General features: G+C 33.4%; 1 protein-coding gene and 1 pseudogene across 1 annotated transcript in view; both read right to left on the bottom strand.

Annotated features, from left to right (window-relative positions):
- The window catches only part of LOC145240182 (uncharacterized), a 61,589-nt gene that overhangs the window by 40,451 nt on the left and 1,104 nt on the right, over positions 1-20,034 (bottom strand). The window lies entirely within an intron of this gene.
- LOC145240545 (U2 spliceosomal RNA) lies at positions 6,882-7,015 on the bottom strand (annotated as a pseudogene).

Raw genomic sequence — 20,034 nt, 5'->3', positions numbered from 1 at the left:
TTTTATTAAAAGAACATTATTTAACTATAGACACAAATTAACCTTCTCACACCATTCAAACACCCCCTCTAATAATTAATACATATAATCTCAATCAATAAATTACATAACAAAAAACACTCATTTCATTTCTGTTACAAACATATATTTGAATTTCAACAGATATATCTTTTTTCAAGTAAGATTTTCTTTTGCTTCTGCATTAAATGTCATTGTGCCTTTATTACATTTTCTTCTGCTTCTGCATTAAATGTCATTGTGCCTTTATTAGATTTTCTTTTAAATGTCTGCATTTATGTTTTATTTATGTTTTATTTGTCATTGTGCCTTTATTAGATTTTCTTTTGCTTCTGCATTAAATGTTATTGTGCCTTTATTAGATTTTCTTTTAAATGTCTGCATTTATGTTTTATTTATGTTTTATTTGTCATTGTGCCTTTATTAGATTTTCTTTTGCTTCTGCATTAAATGTCATTGTGCCTTTATTAGATTTTCTTTTAAATGTCTGCATTTATGTTTTATTTATGTTTTATTTGTCATTGTGCCTTTATTAGATTTTCTTTTGCTTCTGCATTAAATGTCATTGTGCCTTTATTAGATTTTCTTTTGCTTCTGCATTAAATGTCATTGTGCCTTTATTAGATTTTCTTTTGCTTCTGCATTAAATGTCATTGTGCCTTTATTAGATTTTCTTTTAAATGTCTGCATTTATGTTTTATTTATGTTTTATTTGTCATTGTGCCTTTATTAGATTTTCTTTTGCTTCTGCATTAAATGTCATTGTGCCTTTATTAGATTTTCTTTTGCTTCTGCATTAAATGCCATTGTGCCTTTATTAGATTTTCTTTTGCTTCTGCATTAAATGTCATTGTGCCTTTATTAGATTTTCTTTTGCTTCTGCATTAAATGTCATTGTGCCTTTATTAGATTTTCTCTTGCTTCTGCATTAAATGTCATTGTGCCTTTGTTAGATTTTCTTTTGCTTCTGCATTAAATGTCATTGTGCCTTTATTAGATTTTCTTTTGCTTCTGCATTAAATGTCATTGTGCCTTTATTAGATTTTCTCTTGCTTCTGCATTAAATGCCTGTTTCTATTTTTTCATGGTGTTGTTTACTTTGGAAAAGGCTTTCCATCCAAATGCGATTTGCTGTTGGATTTCAGGCATAATATCGGCGTTGCTTTTTCACTATATTTCCTAAGTAGATATAGTTGCCAAAATTTTCACCGTTTTACTGGTGCTTTTGTGGCATATTTGTTGAACATGGCCATGTTTTTTTCAATGTGCATTTTAATGTCAACTATAGCTAGCGCTTAAAAAAAATCGGTGGTTGCCCATAATTCAACATACATACAGAAAAATCATTTTGATGTACGTAACCGTCATGAAACGAAAATGTCATATTCCAAAAATCACGTAAATTGATGTAGCAGTTTTTTTTATGTATATAGAAAATCATTTATTTTTTTACGATTTTTAGGGATTAATAGTAAATCGTAGCCATTACAAGGCTGATTTTGATCTCTATTTTTGGAGAGGTTGTTAAGGAGGAGGTAACCACTGATTAATTAATTATGGTGAAGTGAGACACACTGTCCTCGCATCCTCATAAAATTTAAATTTTTTGTTAAATAATAATAATAATAATAATAATAATAATAATAATAATATATTTAAAAAATACTAGATAAATTTACATAATTTTTGGAATATGACATTTTCGTTCTCTGACGGATACGTGTACCATAAATATTTATCGTTTTTTTTTTGTTGTTGTTTTTTTTAATATATATAGGTTGAATTCTGGACAACAACAGAATTAACATATTAAAGATGTTTGTTAGGTTTACGAATTTCTCTAACAAATCTTTTCATTAGGATACATAAACCACTTCCATCGTCAACCGGATGTTCATCTGATTTTGACCAAGATTAAACCACACCTAAAGACCATCAGTAAATATCTTTATTGGGTTATAAAAGCAAAAAGCGCATTTTTTTTCTCTCTCTGTTATTTGTTTTATTCCGTTTTTAAAACTATATTTCAATGGTCATTGAAATGTCTACGTGTCAGCTGACGTAGTCTTCGTTTTGACGCGCTTTTCACCTTTTCAATTGAATGTTTTAGCTGGGCCTTTCTTCAATGGTTGCAAACAGTTAATGCTCAAAGCAAACGATCTTCCACAAGAAAAGAGAAAAGTGAAAAAAAAGAAAACTTCAAGTAAAGATAATAAACTTTTCTTTTTTTTTTTCAGATGTGAAGGTGGAAAAGACATAAAGGAATTTGTCTTTAAAAAAATTCGATTAGAATCACCTGACAAAGGTCAGTTATTGACCTCACTTTTCATTAGAATCTGAAAAATAATGTTTTGTCACGCATAACGCGTTGTTCTTGGCCTTCGGGCCGGGATACTAACCACTTTTTTTTCCTCGACACAAATGAATAATCGTATCATCATTGTTATCTTTTTTTGTTTTTACACGGAAATAAAAAATGTTTTTGGCCTTCGGGCCAAGATCAAAGTGTAGTATCTGTTCCGGCAGATACTGCAAGCTATGACTAGCTATGACTAGCAAAGACCAGATGTGGGGGCAACCCCACATGCCTGACCTTTAACCAGCTCCCATTTCCCACCTCTCGGGAGCTGGTCCCCTTTTTCCCTTCCCCCTCCCTTCACTCCTCACATTAAAAATCGGCCTTGTGTCTAATTTGCTCGGTGGGGGAGCAAATAAATACCATCTGTTTCGGCAGATACTGCAAGCTATGACTAGCTATGACTAGCAAAGACCAGATGTGGGGGCAACCCCACATGCCTGACCTTTAACCAGCTCCCATTTCCCACCTCTCGGGAGCTGGTCCCCTTTTTCCCTTCCCCCTCCCTTCACTCCTCACATTAAAAATTGGCCTTGTGCCTAATTTGCTCGGTGGGGGAGCAAATAAATACCATCTGTTCCGGCAGATACTGCAAGCAAAGACCATATGTGGGGGCTACCCCGCATATAAGACCTTGGTCAATGTAGGGGCAACCCTTCATACCAATTGTCACTATCCAGCTCCCCTACTCCCCGGGGAGTTGGTCCCCATTTCCCCTTCACTCCTCACATTAAAAATCGGCCTTGTGCCTAATTTGCTCGGTGGGGGAGCAAATAAATACCATCTGTTCCGGCAGATACTGCAAGCTATGACTAGCTAGGACTAGCTATGACTAGCAAAGACCAGATGTGGGGGCAACCCCACATGCCTGACCTTTAACCAGCTCCCATTTCCCACCTCTCGGGAGTTGGTCCCCTTTTTCCCTTCCCTCTCCCTTCACTCCTCACATTAAAAATTGGCCTTGTGCCTAATTTGCTCGGTGGGGGAGCAAATAAATACCATCTGTTCTTCAGATGCTGCATTTCAATTTCTTGTTCTCTGTCAGTGGAGGAGAAATCCTTCACGACAGAGACAATTTTTATTTTTGTTCCTTTTCTCCACGTTAAAAAACGACCCCCTGGTGTCTAACTCTGTCCCGTGGGGAGACATCGTAAATAGGAACAATTAGGTGCCAAGTAGGACGTCCCCAAGTACGAAAGGGCGAATGCGATATTATGGTGAAAGAAGATTCTAGCTAAGAGTGACAAGGATGACCAACAACCCCCATCTCTCCCCCTTTTGAGTTGGCCTTGTGCCTAAGTTTTTTGTTCATGTTCTTTTTTTTTTTTTTTGCTTGAATAAAAGATTTAATACCTCAAAGTGTAGTATCTGTTCTGCAGATACTGCACTTAAGATAATTTGTACCAGTCAATGGAGGGGAAACCCTCTATACTGGAACAATTATTATTTTTGGTAACCAGAGTGCCCCCTTTTTTGCCTACTTTTAGGGGAGCTGGTTTTTACCCCACATTGCCTAATTTGCTTTAGTGGGGAAGCAAATAAATACAATTAAAAAAAATAAAATAAACAGCACAAACACTGTACTTAATTCAATTGACATCTTTAGGGGGAACATGGCGATAGGTTCCCCTCTCACTAAGAGTCTATCTAGGAGAAAATAAAAGAAGGATTTTTGACGGATTTAATTATATATGTATGTGTGTACATAAATATATATGAATAAAATATATATGTGTATACATAAATATATATGAATAAAATAAAATACAAACGATGGTTGACGGTATGCGAATGAAAATGAAAACCTAAAATAAACAAATTGCAATCAACGTTTCGTCCCTATTTCACGGGAAATCATCAGGATTTTTTTTTTTAATGCTGAAAAAAGTAGGTTAGAGACAACATGCGATTGAAGAGGGAAATAAATTTACGTTGCTTCCTTCATAGCTTAGTGGGGGATGCCCTTTTCCCTTCCCTGCAATCTCTTTCCCACAGAAGAGACGTAGCGAGCCTGTCCCTGTTTTATCGTTATTTTCATGGTAGGTGCTTATCTGAACTTAAACCTATGCCCCCCCTCGCCAGACTTTCACGAAAAACACTCGTCTAGCCAGAACCACTATCAATAATTTCCCACACTCTTTATCTGTGCCTACACCCAAACGTACATTCCATGAACCGGGTTTCTTTCTTAGAACTGCTCGCCTGTGGAACTCTATTCCGTTTGCCTGCTTTCCAGCTGACTACAATCTGATTGTCTTCAAGTCCAACGTGAACAAGTTCTTATTGAACCGTCCCCCTAAGCAATCCAAGTTACAAACTTCCTACTAACGTTTACTACGCTATAATCACAATGACTAATGTATACCCATTAACCCTTATCCTCGAGAGGCGTCTGGGCCTTGATAAGTGGTGACCCTTATGTAAAAAAAAACAAAAGAATATGATTATTTCTACATACGGTACATACGCGAACGTTCTTTCATACTACAGGCCTGCCCTCGTTCATACATGGACGCACGCCCTTGCTAACAACTATTACACGTGTACACTGAACTGTTCTCTCTTTCAACAGGCCTGTATAATATTCAATCTACGTTTCCACACAAGAACACTTCCAGCTACTAACCCGTTTCTCTACTGTATATTCTTAATAACGAAGATAACCAATAAAGCTGCTTTTAAATGTTAAATTGACATTTCTTTTCATGTCTTTATTTTTAACTAAATATTTATCTAGAACCTCACCCAGCTTTGCTCAGGCATTTTTCGGCATGGTTATGTAAGAAGCTTGAAATGCCTGATATGGAGACTGCCAGAGAGAATAAAGTCAAAATACACAAAAAACAACACAAAAAAATTGTTACCGCAAGTATAATCATATGAAAAAAAAAAAGAAAAACATTTTTTTTTCACAAAAAAACTATATAAAAAGATATTGTTGCTATTTTCGCTAAATCTTTAGGACAGTCTTTTTTTTTTTTTTACTTCACACACCATGCTATAATTAATTTTCTATTTAAAAAATAATTTCTTGTAACAATGGCTTTCAATTTGTCGTCTGCTAACAACCAATTGCCTAATCGCGTCGGCATTTTCTGGCTGCTTGTCATAACCTGCCGGAACATGCAGACATGAAGTTGGGTAAAGTTCTTGATAAGTACCCAACTTCGATAACATTATTAATAAATGTTGTGACCCTAGGAAAGGGTCACGGAGAAAGACTCGAGCAACGGGTTTAAGTAGGAAAGAATATATTGCACAAGAAAGTGAATACAAAAAAAGGTTGTTGGTATTTACCGACTGTAGTCTCGCGTTAGGTCGCGATATTTCCCCCAAGATAGCATTAGCTCTCGGGGTTTTTATAATGGGTAGAAGAGTCCATTATTAGTGAATGGGGAAGTCCTAAGTTTTTACTCTGTAAAGGGTACTGGTGTCTTTTAGAATTCACCCAATTGCGCAGTCAATGTTATACAAGTCCTCATATCTTCTAAAATATATAAAAGCCAAACGTCTGTGTGTATGTATGTATGTTTGTTTGTAACGCTAAAACTTTTGAAAGACGGAACCAAACTTGACAAATTTGGTATCATATCGAAGCCCCCTCACCCGGATGACAAATATCGAAATTTCACGTCAAACGGACCACTAGAAGTTGGTCAACTGATCAGTTATCTTCGAGGGGGGCCCCCAAAAAACCTGTCATTTTAACGTTATTCAATACGTGTCACGTGACGTGACGTCAGCTCAAACTTTTGACAGACACAACCAAAGTTGACAAATTATGTATCATATTGAACCTTGATCACCCGCATGACAAATATCGAAATTCCACACCAAACGGACCATTAAAAGGGGGTGAACTGATCATTTCTCTCCTAGGGGGGCCCCCCAAAAAACCTGTCATTTTAATGTTAATATTACATAATCCAAAAACGCTTAGTCATGTCACGTGACGTGACGTCAACATCCAGTAATGGCGAACAAATGTAAACAAACACTTTGTTTTACCGATACTTTTGTAATTTCTCTTCTGCTTTGTTCTAGAGATTATTAAACTCCATGACAATGTCTCCAACGTATTTAACTGGTTAAAAATAGTATTTATACAAGAGTTTTAACGAAAAATATCAGGAAAAAATGTACAGGAATAAAAAAAAATTCAGCTTTCAAAATATTCGTCGATAAAAAAATCGATCTTTATATTTACGCTAGCCATTTTGTATATTACCACGTGACCTGCTATCTCTTAAACTGGAGGGGGGGGGATCCACTTGAATCCAACAAAACCAGTAATTTTTTTTTCTATTATATATACATCATTTTCTATAAAATTAAGTGTAGACTTTATAATTATAACAAAAAATGTTATTCATACTAAAAAAAAAAAAACGCTTAGTCATGTCACGTGACGTGACGTCAACATCCACTAATGGCGAACAATTGTACCTATTTACTATGCCTCCCCACGGGACAGAGTTAGACACCAGGGTCGTTTTTTAACGTGGAGAAAAGGTACAAAAATAAAAATTGTCTCAGTCGTGGAGGATTTCTCCTCCACCGAAAGAGAACAAGAAATAGAAGTGCAGCATCTGAAGAACAGATACTACACTTTGATCTTGACCAAAAGGCCAAGAATGCGAACAATTGTAAATAACAACTTTTTTCACAAAACCAACACCGTCTTTCTTTTTTTTCTCTCTCTCACCCACTTACTCTTCCCTCTCTCTCACCCTCTTTCTCTTGACGTCACACCACTGTTAAACTGTGGGGGGGGGGGAACACATTCCCAGGCATTATCTCCTATAGATGCACATTTTATTAGAAATTCAGCTTTCAAAATATTAGACGATAATAAAAATATAAAACCAACACCCTCTTTCTCTTTTCTCTCTCTCTCACCAACTTACTCTTCTCTCTCTCTCTCACCCTCTTTCTCTTGACCTCCTACTACTGTTAAACTGTGTGTGTGTGTGGGGGGGGGAAGAGGCAGCTTGAAAACCAACAAAAACAGTGCACAGTTTCCCAAGCATTTGGGGTGGGAAGGGGGGGAAGAAGCCGAGCGCACAGTTTCGTGTGAGAGAGAGAGAACAATTCTCAACCTATATACTCAACAAATTTTTTATCTACAGATTTGAAAGTTTGTATATAGGGTATTCAGACATATGGAAATATATCTAGCATAATCTATCTATTATATCTATAAAAGTGAAAATGTGTGTGTGTGTGAGGTAGCCAGAGAGAGAGAGAGAGAGAGAGAGAGAGAGACAACAATTCTCAACCTATATATTCAATACATTTTTTATCTACAGATTTGAAAATTTGTATATAGGGTATTCAGACATATGGAAATATATCTAGCATAATCTATCTATTATATCTATAAAAGTGAAAATGTGTGTGTGTGTGTGTGTGTGTGCGTAAGAGAGAGAGAGAACAATTCTCAACCTATATACTCAACGTATTTTTATCTACGGATTTTAAACTTTGTATATAGGGTATTCAGACATATAGAAATATATCTAGCATAATCTATACATTATATCTATAAAAGTGAGAATGTGAGTGTGTGAGAGAGAGAGAACAATTCTCAACCTATATATTCAACAAATTTTTTACCTACAGATTTGAAAATTTGTATATTGGGTATTCAGACATATGGAAATATATCTAGCATAATCGATCTATTATATCTATAAAAGTCAGAATGTTTGCGTGTGGTTGTGTGTGTAAGGTTGCGAGAGAGAGAGAGAGAACAATTCTCAACCTATATATTCAACAAATTCTATCTTTACAGATTTGAAAATTTGTATATAGGGTATTCAGACATTTGGAAATATATCTAGCATAATCTATTATATCTATAAAAGTGAGAATGTGTGTGTGAGAGAGAGAGAAAGAACAATTCTCAACCTATATACTCAACAAATTTTTTATCTACAGATTTAAAAATTTGTATATAGGGTATTCAGACATATAGAAATATATCTAGCATAACCTATCTATTATATCTATAAAATGACCATGTGTGTGTGTGTGAGAGAGAGAGAGAGAGTCAGAGAGAGAGAGAGAACAATTTTCAGCTTGTGTGTGTGTGAGAAAGAGAGAGAGAGAAAGAGAGGAAGGAAAATTCTCACCCTATATATTCAACAAATTTTTTATCTACATATTAGAAAATTTGGATATAGGGTATTCAGACGTATGGAAATATATCTAGCATAATCTATCTATTATATCTATAAAAGTGAGAATGTGTGTGTGAGAGAGAGAGAAAGAGAGAGAGAGAGAACAATTCTCAACCTATATATTCAACTAATTTTTTATCTACAGATTTGAAAATGTGTATATTGGGTATTCAGACATATGTAAATATATCTGGCATAATCTATGTATTATATCTATAAAAGTGTGAATGTGAGTGATGGAAAGAGCAAAAAATTCTCAACCTATATAACCTATAAAAGTGAGAATATGTGTGAGAGAGAGAGAGAGAGAGAACAATTCTCAACCTATATATTCCACACATTTTTGGGCACAGATTTGGAAATTTGTATATAGGGTAGGCAGACATATAGAAATATATCTAGCATAATCTATCTATTATATCTATAAAAGTGAGAACTTGTGTGTGTGTGTGTGTGTGTGAGAGAGAGAGAGAACAATTCTTAACCTACATACTCAACAAATTTTTTACCTACAGTTTAGAAAATTTGTATATAGGGTATTCAGACATATGGAAATATATCTAGCATAATCTATCTATTATAACTACAAAAGTTAGAATGTGTGTGTGAGAGAGAGAGAGAGAACAATTCTAAACCTATATATTCAACAAATTTTTTATCTACAGATTTGAAACTTTGTATATAGGGTATTCAGGCATATGGAAATATATCTAGCATAATCTATCTATTTTATCTATAAAAGTGAGAATGCGTGTGTGTGAGATAGCGAGAGAGAGAGAGAGAAAAAGAGAGAGATAAAAATTCTCAACCTATACATTCAACAAATTTTTTATCCACAGATTTGAACATTTGTATATAGGGTGTTCAGACATATAGAAATATATCTAGCATAATCTATCTATTATATGTATAAAAGTGAGAATGTGTGTGTGTGTGAGAGAGAGGACAATTGTCAACCTATGTATACAACAAATTTTTTATCTACAGATTTCAAAATTTGTATATTGGGCATTCAGACATATTTCAATATATCTGGCATAATCTGTCTATTATATCTATAAAAGTGAGAATGTGTGTGATAGAGAGAGAGAGAACAATTCTCAACCTATATACTCAACAAATTTTTTATCTACAGATTTGAAAATTTGTATATAGGGTATTCAGACATATGGAAATATATCTAGCATAATCTATTATATCTATAAAAGTGAGAATGTGTGTGTGTGTGTGTGAGAGAGAGAGAGAGAGAGAACAATTCTCAACCCATATACTCAACAAATTCTTTATCTACAGATTTTAAAATTTGTATATAGAGTATTCATACAAATAGAAATATATCTAGGATAATCTTTCTATTATATCTATAAAAGTGAGAATGTGTGTGTGTGTGAGCGAGAGAGAGAGAGAGAGAGAGAGAACAGTTCTCAACCTATACATTCAACAAATTTTTATATATAGGGTATTCAGAAATATCGAAATATATCTAGCATAATCTATTATATCTTTAAAAGTTAGAATGTGTGTGTGAGAGATAGAGAGAACAATTCTCAACCTATGCACTCTACAAATTTTTTATCTACAAATTAGAAAATTTGTATATAGGGTATTCACACATATGGAAATATATCTAGCATAATCTATCTATTATATCTATAAAAGTTAGAATGTGTGTGTGAGGTAGCCAGAGAGAGAGAGAGAGAGTAAGAACAATTTTCAACCTATATATTCAACAAATATTTGATCTACAGATTAGAAAATTTGTATATAGGGTATTCAGACATATGGAAATATACCTAGCATAATCTATCTATTATATCTCTAAAATTGAGAATGTGTGTGTGAGAGAGAGAGAGAGAACAATTTTCAACCTATATACTCAACAAATTTTTTTATCTACAGATTTGAAAATTTGTATATAGGGTATTCAGACATATGGAAATATATCTAGAGTAATCTATCTATTATATCTATAAAAGTGAGAATGCGTGTGTGTGTGTGAGAGAGAGCGACACAGAACAATTCTCAACCTATATATTCAACAAATTTTTTATGTACAGATCTGAAATATCACATTTGTATAGAAGTAGAAATCTTGATACCTACTCTGATACCTAATAAAAGAAAGGACACTCTTTAGGGCGGATTTTGATTATAACAAGTCACTAATTAGAAATTATAATAAACATTCTAATAATTTAAGAATTTTACCAAAATAAAATTGCATGGTAATCACCCAATTTCTGCCACAAAATTTTGATTGGCAGAACTCATAAACATAAAATATATATTTTCTAATTTCATCTTTTTTTTTTCTTTTTACATAATCTGGTTTGATGTTTTCCCAAATATTCAAATCACTATATTTTGCTGCTTAATATCAAATACAGCAACTGAGTTATTTTTATGCATCAAACAATTACATTTTCTCATTCATCCAAACTAATCACTGAACATCAATTTCATATTTTCTTCACTAAAATATTACTGTGCTTGATGTCATCAAGTGGAGCGGATCATTTTTTTTTCATTTGTTCACACATTTTTCCAATTTATATATATTTTAAAGATTCTTAGCCTATGTCATTGCATACCAATCTGTTTATTAAAAGTTAAGGTTCACTGTAAACACATATGTTACACCAAAATAAAAACGCTTCAGATAATGTCTTGATATTCAATTCAGTTTCTCACATGACATCTTATGAAGTTAGTAGAAATGTTACAGACTTTTGAATCTCAAACACTTTCAATACTGTGCACTGATATTTTCTTTTTTGCAATATAAGCACATTCATGATTTTTTTTACAAACGTTAAAAACTTTCACATTGTGTAGCAATATACTGAAACAATTATAAAAATATTTGTTTTTATTTTGAATGATGCAGGGCATCTGAAGAGAGATTTTTCTAACAAAATGAAAGTATAATTTTTAGCAATAGGTATCTAGGAAAAGGCCACTACATATGTTATAAGTTCCAAATTTCCACAACCTGGCAAATACTGGTACATGCTAGCAAATTTAGATTTGCAATTACAAAATATGATTCTAATTTTTTCCTTTGCTCTTTATTCTAACACTACACTAAGTTTACTGTGTTATTTCGCTACAGTTGATATTGTGTAGAACAATAAGAAAATCATAGTGAACAATGCATTCAACAAATTTCACACACATTTCTAGATACCTATATCTAATAAGTTCAAAAGAAAGGACACACTTAGGGAGGTATTTTGGTGGTCAAGTCACTAAAAAGAGATTAGCTGGTTTCCCGGCATAGCCCAGGATATAATAAAGATTGACTGAAATACATGTTCTAGCTGGTTTCTAGGCGTTGCCAGGGATGTAATATAGACACATTATGTTGTATATTACCTGTTCTCTTCTCCCTAAGGTAAAACAATTTCATATACATGCTGTAAATTACCTATGCTAGGGATAAAACATGAACAATATCAGTCCTAGGGTAGATAAAACAAATAATACATAGAGATGAAAGATTCCTCTCCCCTAAGAATCAAACATATGTTCAATATCTGCTTTTGTTTTTTCATTGTTTATACGGTCCCGAGCAACGCCGGGTAGCCCTGCTATTATCTATATATATAAAAGACAAATGTTTGTTTGTAACGCTAAAACTTGAGATGAAAGATTCCTCTCCCCTAAGAATAAAACATATGTTCAATATCTGCTTTTGTTTTTTCATTGTTTATACGGTCCCGAGCAACGCCGGGTAGCCCTGCTATTATCTATATATATAAAAGACAAATGTTTGTTTGTAACGCTAAAACTTGAGATGAAAGATTCCTCTCCCCTAAGAATAAAACATATGTTCAATATCTGCTTTTGTTTTTTCATTCTGCTAGTCTAAAATACGAGGCGAAAGTCTTGTCTTCATCCAGGGAATAAATGAAATGCTTTGTGAGACTGATATGTTATTTTCCGTGACTTGGTTTATTTTTTGCTAATTTTTGTGTAATAATAAGTCTGCGTCTCTTGTTTGTTGTTATTATTCACTCGGCAGTTTATGAACTTTTTCCCCCATTTTCTGTTGTTGGTCGATGTTGTATTTAACCAATTTAGCCTTTCTTTCCTCGTTTTTTTTTTCTACAAATCTATTTGATATTTCCACAATTGATTGGTTTGAAGTTTTCTATGGTTTCTCATTCTTCTATGTTAAAATGGGGGGGGGGGGTGAATATGGCTTTGAATGGGTAAAAAAATAATTTACAAATTTCAACGTAGTCTTTTTTAAAGATCAACACAATGTAAATCTTGCGGTCGAACGAAAAAATTACAGACCTCTCTCTCTCTCTCTCTCTCTCTCTCTCTCTCTCTCTCTCTCTCTCTCTCCCTCCCTCCCTCCCTCCCTCCCTATCTATATATCTATCTGTCTATCTCAAAAAGTTCACCTTTCTTCCTTAGCAGGAAAAATAGTTAAGATCAAGTTCTTATTGTCACAACATTTAATTTTCTCTTTGAACGAAAACCAAAGGGAAAAAAATGAAAAAAAAAAAAACATCTTTCATTTATGACTTTTTTTAGTTAATGTGATGAATTAAGAGTTGGTTCGACGAATTAAGATTTGGTGCAACTTTTAAAGTTGCGAATTGAGATTTGGTGCAACTTTTTAAGTTGCGAATTGAAAGTTCGGTGCAATTTTTAGAGTTGTCCTTAAAACGTTTAGTCGTCCGAGTTTTACGCTACAAACTCTCTTAATATGTTAATGTTTTCAATCTTTCTATCTTGCTCATCCGAATGCTTCGTTGTAAGTCAAATGGCCAACTATCTAACCAGGCTTCTATGATTTGACGAGTATCAGTCTGCCAATGTGAGTTAGCTTAAATCACTTTACATTCTGCCAACTTTAGTTAATTCTGTATTAAAAAATTCCAAACGAATCTTAATATGTCAATTATAAATGATTTGCTCCGTTATTAATTCCTTGCAATTACGTAAACTTGCGCTCCCGCTCACACTTTAGCTTGGATGGTGAGGGGGTGGGGGTACATCCAGCAGCATTAAAAACAACAGGTGGATGAGCCTCATGAAAGCCAACGCCCATCCAAAGTGATGGAGAGTAAAAAAGAGTAAAAAGTGGACATTGGGTTTACCTTTGTCCTTTAGTCTTCTATGAACGACGTTTCTGACAAAGGGGAAAGAACTGCCGTTTTCATGGTCGACTGTTGTTTAGAGTAGGTGGGCTGTCAAGATTTTCAATCCTCTCATAATATTCATCATCATTCAGCTACCAATCTATCTATCTCATTATCCCTTTCATGTTAACAAAAAGAAAGCATGTAGTCTTTTACGTAGGGTGCACATGTGTGTTATCGCCATTGGGCTATGAAGAAACTATCGACAAAACAGTTTTTTTTTTACTACATATGCAGTCAGTGTTAATTCTTTTTATTGTCACTTTTCCGGCAGCTCCGTAACTTTTGTCCCGTTGTAGACGTGTTGAAAGTAGATGTTTTGCTTGGATACTTTTCAGACTTCTTTCACTTGTCTGTTCTGTCCCCCAAACATGTGACGTAATTTCTATGTCATGTCATCCAACATTTGCATTACTATGATGCTTTACAGAGGGAAATGACCCTTGACTCCCTGCTTCAATCAGGCCACCTGCACTAGGTCGTGATCCTGTCGTGATTGTGCTCTTCTGTTTAACCTAAGACGAATCTACTCACGTATGGAAACACAATGGAGACTTCTTGGATTTTAAAGGTTTTATTTAGAGAAAAGTTGTTGATCCGAACAGAGACAAATCTAAATATGATTACTTATTAACTTGTTTTTGTTTTTTTGTTTTTTTTTTTTCTTAACTTAAAGATTGAAAGACTAGACGACAGGCATCGAGATGACATACGTTTATATTCTTTTTACATTTTCAGACGCATGTTGCTTCTTTCACCTCTCTGTTCTATCCCCCAAACATGTGATGTAATCTCTATGTCATATCATCCGACATCTGCATTTCTAGCGTGCTTTACGTAGGGAGATAACCCATGACCCTCTGCTTCAATCACGCCAGCTGCACTGGGTCTATTTCCGTTTATCCTTACATATAACTCTAGCTGAAATTCGTACGAGTTAACATAATCTCTAATTACTGACATAATATTTAAACATGTAACATTATCTGTGAAATGCTTTTTTGCTTTTATATTGGTGGGGGCACATGTCTTACGTGCTTGACATTTCAGAGGATTCGGCTATGTAAAATGCGTCATCTTTTGCATAGTGTGTCGTGATATTCAAGCCACTGGAGAATGTTGGGGTTGAGGCAGGTGTGGTCGGCCGATGAAGACCTGGTTCAAGAGCATAGGAAGCAATATGACTGCATGCAATGCAGTCAATCTTTTGGATTAGACTATATGGAAAACATACATGAGATGTTGCCTATTGTTGCCCACTCTGGAGTCCAGAGCACTTGCAGTACTCTTATCTGGATGAAGATGAAGAAGAAGATAATGGGGGAGGGGGGTAAATTATGGACTTAGTCATTTCTTTTTTTTTTTTTGCATGGTGCAGAACTCAAATCTACATATGTTAAGGCCTAAAACTGTACCGTTTGTTCATTTTCAACAGGATTTGACGTCTCCTGTGGACTTTGGGGGCTAAATGGGGAAGAGGGGAGGGGCAAATGTTGAACTCATTCATTTTTTATGCCTCGTTCACTGTGCCCTTATGAGGGATCATGCATGCTGGATGAACAAGAAGATAATAGCTGTAATCCTGCTTTGTGGAACAGCCTACTAGATATGGTGGCAGAGAGTATCATATCGAGTATTAAAGTCACCTTGAACAAAGCCTTCAAACGATATATAAACGTCCACATCTTCTAACTGTCCTTTTACATGGCTTGTTGCACTTCGGTATTTTTTTTTTTGTCAATAAATTTGATTTGAGTTGATATATTTTATCTGATCAAACTTTGGATGTCAATCTAGATTTGAAAAGGTTTTCCTCGCTCGTTGTATTTTGGGCTTATTGACAGAATCCTCCACTCTGGGCAACGCGTATCAATTTTTAAATAAACATAAGTCCATCCTCGTATTATTTGTATTCTTTGGATTACTGTTCTCATCTTGAGTGTCATTTTCGGAACGTTTCGGTCGATGTAATCTCCGACCTTCTTCAGGTGTAATCTTGTTGAACTCAGCAATCTATACAGAATTTCAAATAGAACTCCTTAAGTTAATGTTCTATCGATTTTTATATATTAGAAAGTTGCGATTTCATAAATAAAAAATATATCTATATGACTTGGGTTCATCAACTTGAATCGAAACCGAAATGAAAGCTTATGAATATATATATATATATATATATATATATATATATATTAAATTATATTAATATTATTGGAATCCCCCCCCCTTTCCTTGTACATATTTGTGAATTATTCCACGGATTTCAGCCTTTTAGATTATTTTGGACCATCTTCCAATTACGCGATTTCCTGGGATTTTACTTGTGCGAATGGAAATTTAATTAACTTTCTTGGATTTACATTTTTGGATTTTACCGTCATTGGATACTTTACCTTTCACCAGACTATCCATTCACATGAAATCTCGAGCTTAGGTATTTCGGACGATGTCAAACCATCGTTAAACTCATGACTCATACAGCAGCCGCCGATAGATGTCATACAGGTGGTCGAATTTCAATCCTGGCTTTAGGTAGTTGTCTGTCTAGCTGCACTGATGAGCTGTGAAACAGCGAAACAGTACTGTATGTGGATGACTAATATAAGAGACCTCGCCACGTACGCTTATATCCGTATGAGGATAAGGAGATAGTATACTAGTATATATATAAAGTATACTAGTATATATAAAGTATACTAGTATATATAGTATACTAGTATATATAGTATACTAGTATATATATAGTATACTAGTATATATAGTATACTAGTATATATATAGTATACTAGTATAAATATATATATATATATAGTATACGAGTATATATAGTATACTATACTAGTATATATTGTATACTAGTATATATATAGCATACTAGTATATATAAAGTATACTAGTATATATAGTATACTAGTATATATATAGCATACTAGTATATATAAAGTATACTAGTATATATAGTATACTAGTATATATAGTATACTAGTATATATATATAGTATACTAGTATATATACACTATACTAGTATATATAGTATACTAGTATATATATAGTATACTAGTATATATATAGTATACTAGTATATATAGTATACTATACTAGTATATATAGTATACTAGTATATATAGTATACTAGTATATATAGAGTATACTAGCATATATAGTATACTAGTATATATAGTATACTAGTATATATAGTATACTAGTATATATATAGTATACTAGTATATATATAGTACATTAGTATATATATAGTACATTAGTATATATATAGTATACTAGTATATATATAGTTTAAACAATTTATTCAAATAATGTGATGAGCAAACATTAGCAGAAATAATGCAATTAAACTTCACAAATTTAAAAAAGGATGAAACGGCTTTTTTTATATCAATTCATACAATGTTTATTTCGTTACTAAAAGAAAGAGAAACTCGAAATTATTTATGGGATTAAAATTTTGACATTTTATAAAGCATCATATTGATTTTTTTGAAAAACATCGGCATGTGTGCATTTTAAGTTGGGAGGGGGGGGAAGACAATTTTTTTTTTTTTTTTTGCTTTCATTTTCAAATGAGACTCGGTCCAAGAGAAGACAATTCAAAAAGTTCTTCAAGTTTTTCAAAGAATTTCTTAGATAGAGAAACTATTCGTTGAAAAAAAAAATATTTTTAAAAAATGCCCATTGTAATTTATTCTGAAATTCTAATTTTATAAGAACTAAATCATTTTTTTTATTTTAATTCAATAAATGTTCAGATAATTAATGTTTCCTTTTGTATAAATTCAGTGTTTATCTTGCTTTTACCAGTCAGTTTTTAACAACTTTTTGAATTGTCTCCTCATTGTTCCAATTCGAATTTTTCACAAATGAAAGTAGAAAAGTACCAACATATGTTTTTAATTCGTACTAGAAAGTTAATTACATCTGGATGTATCCTGTACCTCTACAAGGCCACCATTCGCCCACGTATGGAGTATTGTTGTCATATTTGGGCTGGTGCATCTGCTACTAGTCTCTAGGTGTATCAGAATCGGTCATTAAAAATGCCGTATATGAACTTGAATAAATAAGAGTAGTGGTAGATGAATAAATCAACTTACTATCTTTCACAGCTCATAACTACTTGAAAAATGTAATTCAAACCTTAATTTTTTTTCAATTAAAGGGGCAAAGACCAAATTTTAAAAAATAACAAGTTTAATAGCAAATTATGAAATATTTGTTTTTTAATAGGTTTTCTTTAAAAAAGATTTAAAGAAAATCAAAGAAATTTTACTTAGTTCGATTATAAAAAATATAAATTCCAAAAAATCACTTACCTATATAAAATTCTATTTAAGGTGTACTTCCATTGTTCATTGTTAAGAATTTATCCATATTTATACTTATATTCCATGTCCTTTTTAAATAAAATACTTTTTGAAACAAGGATTAAAAAAAAAAAACGCGAACTCAAATTTATTGACTGTTCAAATAAAGGTAGAGAAATCTGATTTTTTTTCGTGATTATCTTACGGTGATTTATAAACGCCAGAATTAATATCTCTTTTTATTGCGTGCTGTTAAACAAAATTAGTATTTTGGGGCCTCCATAGGTGAAAAAAAAGCACGCATTCACTTATAAGTTTTTTCTGTTAAACAAAAAATCCAGTCGACCGATTTTCTTAAAATTCTCTTAATGCAATACACGAGTTTTTGATTATTATATCTTATTTCTACTTTATCGAGTGAATTTTTTTTAATATCTAAAAAAGAAAACATTGAATTAAATAGAAACAATTGCCGTCAGCGTCCGGTATTTACTTGACGATATAAGCATAACATGAGCGTTCATTAAACAAAAAATCAACGTGGTTTAAAAAAAAAAAAGGTTTTACACTTTGGACTTTGCAGGTAAATTTTAAAAAAAAAACAACACTTTTTTTGTTTTAAATTAGAATATTTAATTTATTGATCTTTTATCTTCAATTTGTGATATACAAAACTTTGGTACGTAAATCAATTATTTACTTTTTAACAGACATTTCGAAATGGGGAGGTGAACAAAAAAAAACGTTTGGCTTAAATATTATATTCGGTTTATTGGAAAGAGCATAAAATTTCATATTGACCCCGAAAATATCGTAAAAATTTAACCAATAGAAAAACTTTGATAGACTTTTAAAGTTTAAAAATTGAAAAACAAATTCACTAGTAAAATTTAATTGATTTATTACGTAAAAAAAATGGCTGGTTGAACGCGCACCGACACTTTGTAAACACTGTTTTTTTTTTTGTTTTTTTATTAATAAAAAATAATATTTCTATTATTTCTTAAACAACTTTAATAGTTTATTTTGGAAGTATAATCCATACAGAAAATAAAAACCCCACTTTAAAAAGAAAACTTACGAGTTTTTTTTTAATATTTTATTCGCAGTTTTCTGTTAGGGGTGTCAAAGATTCACAAAAATATTCAGCTACATCTAGTCTCTCGCTCCTGGACAGGATTCAAAAGAGAGTCGCCTACCTGATAGGTCCTGAACTGTCATCTAAGCTTCGGCCTCTGTCCCATCGACGAAATGCTGCATCCCTCTGCCTGTTCTACAAGTATTTTAATGGTAGATGCTCCGACGAAATACCCTCCTCGACGTAAACACCTCCGACAAACTCGACAGTCAGCAAAATCCCACCCCTTCACAATAGAGATCCCTAGATGTAAGAACGCATTCTATTCTAATCGTTTCTTTCCCAGAACTGCTAGACTTTGGAACTCCTTTCCGGGTTCCTGCTTTGCCAACTGTACTGACATGCAGAAGTTCAAGTGTAATGTGAATAGACATCTTGCTGCTCAACTCCCTATGTAGTATCCCTGCAACTTATGGCACTGTGTCTAATAATCAACCACTTGTCAAGACGAAAAGCAATCACTCAGAAAAGGAGGCTAATGAGGTAGATGGCAGATTGACAGCCGAATGACAATGGATAGAGAGGATTGAAAATCTTCACATACCATCTGTTAAAAACAGCACCCCCCCCAAAAAAAAAGATACTGCAATTCTTTCCCCTTTGACAGGAACATCGCTCATGAAACGTGAAGAGTAAGGAAGAATATGAGACTGCTACAAATAAAACCCAAGGTCAATTTTTTTACTCTTTCTACAAATGGTAGAGGGGAGGGGCGAAAGGGAATATCTTGGCGCAATTTGATTCCAGTTTATGAGATGCAGGTTCAATTTTTTTCTGTTTCGTTTTTTATTCACCCTTAACAAGGCATGTTACCACTTGGGCGTAAGGGGCTACTATTTGGGACCATGTCTACTATGTAAGGAG

Source organism: Euprymna scolopes, chromosome 19 (genome assembly GCF_053919585.1).
Source record: "Euprymna scolopes isolate OS-2025 chromosome 19, ASM5391958v1, whole genome shotgun sequence".
Classification (NCBI taxonomy): domain Eukaryota; kingdom Metazoa; phylum Mollusca; class Cephalopoda; order Sepiida; family Sepiolidae; genus Euprymna; species Euprymna scolopes.
The sequence above is the reverse complement of the archived record's forward strand: the minus strand, read 5'-3'. Positions and strand labels throughout refer to the sequence as shown.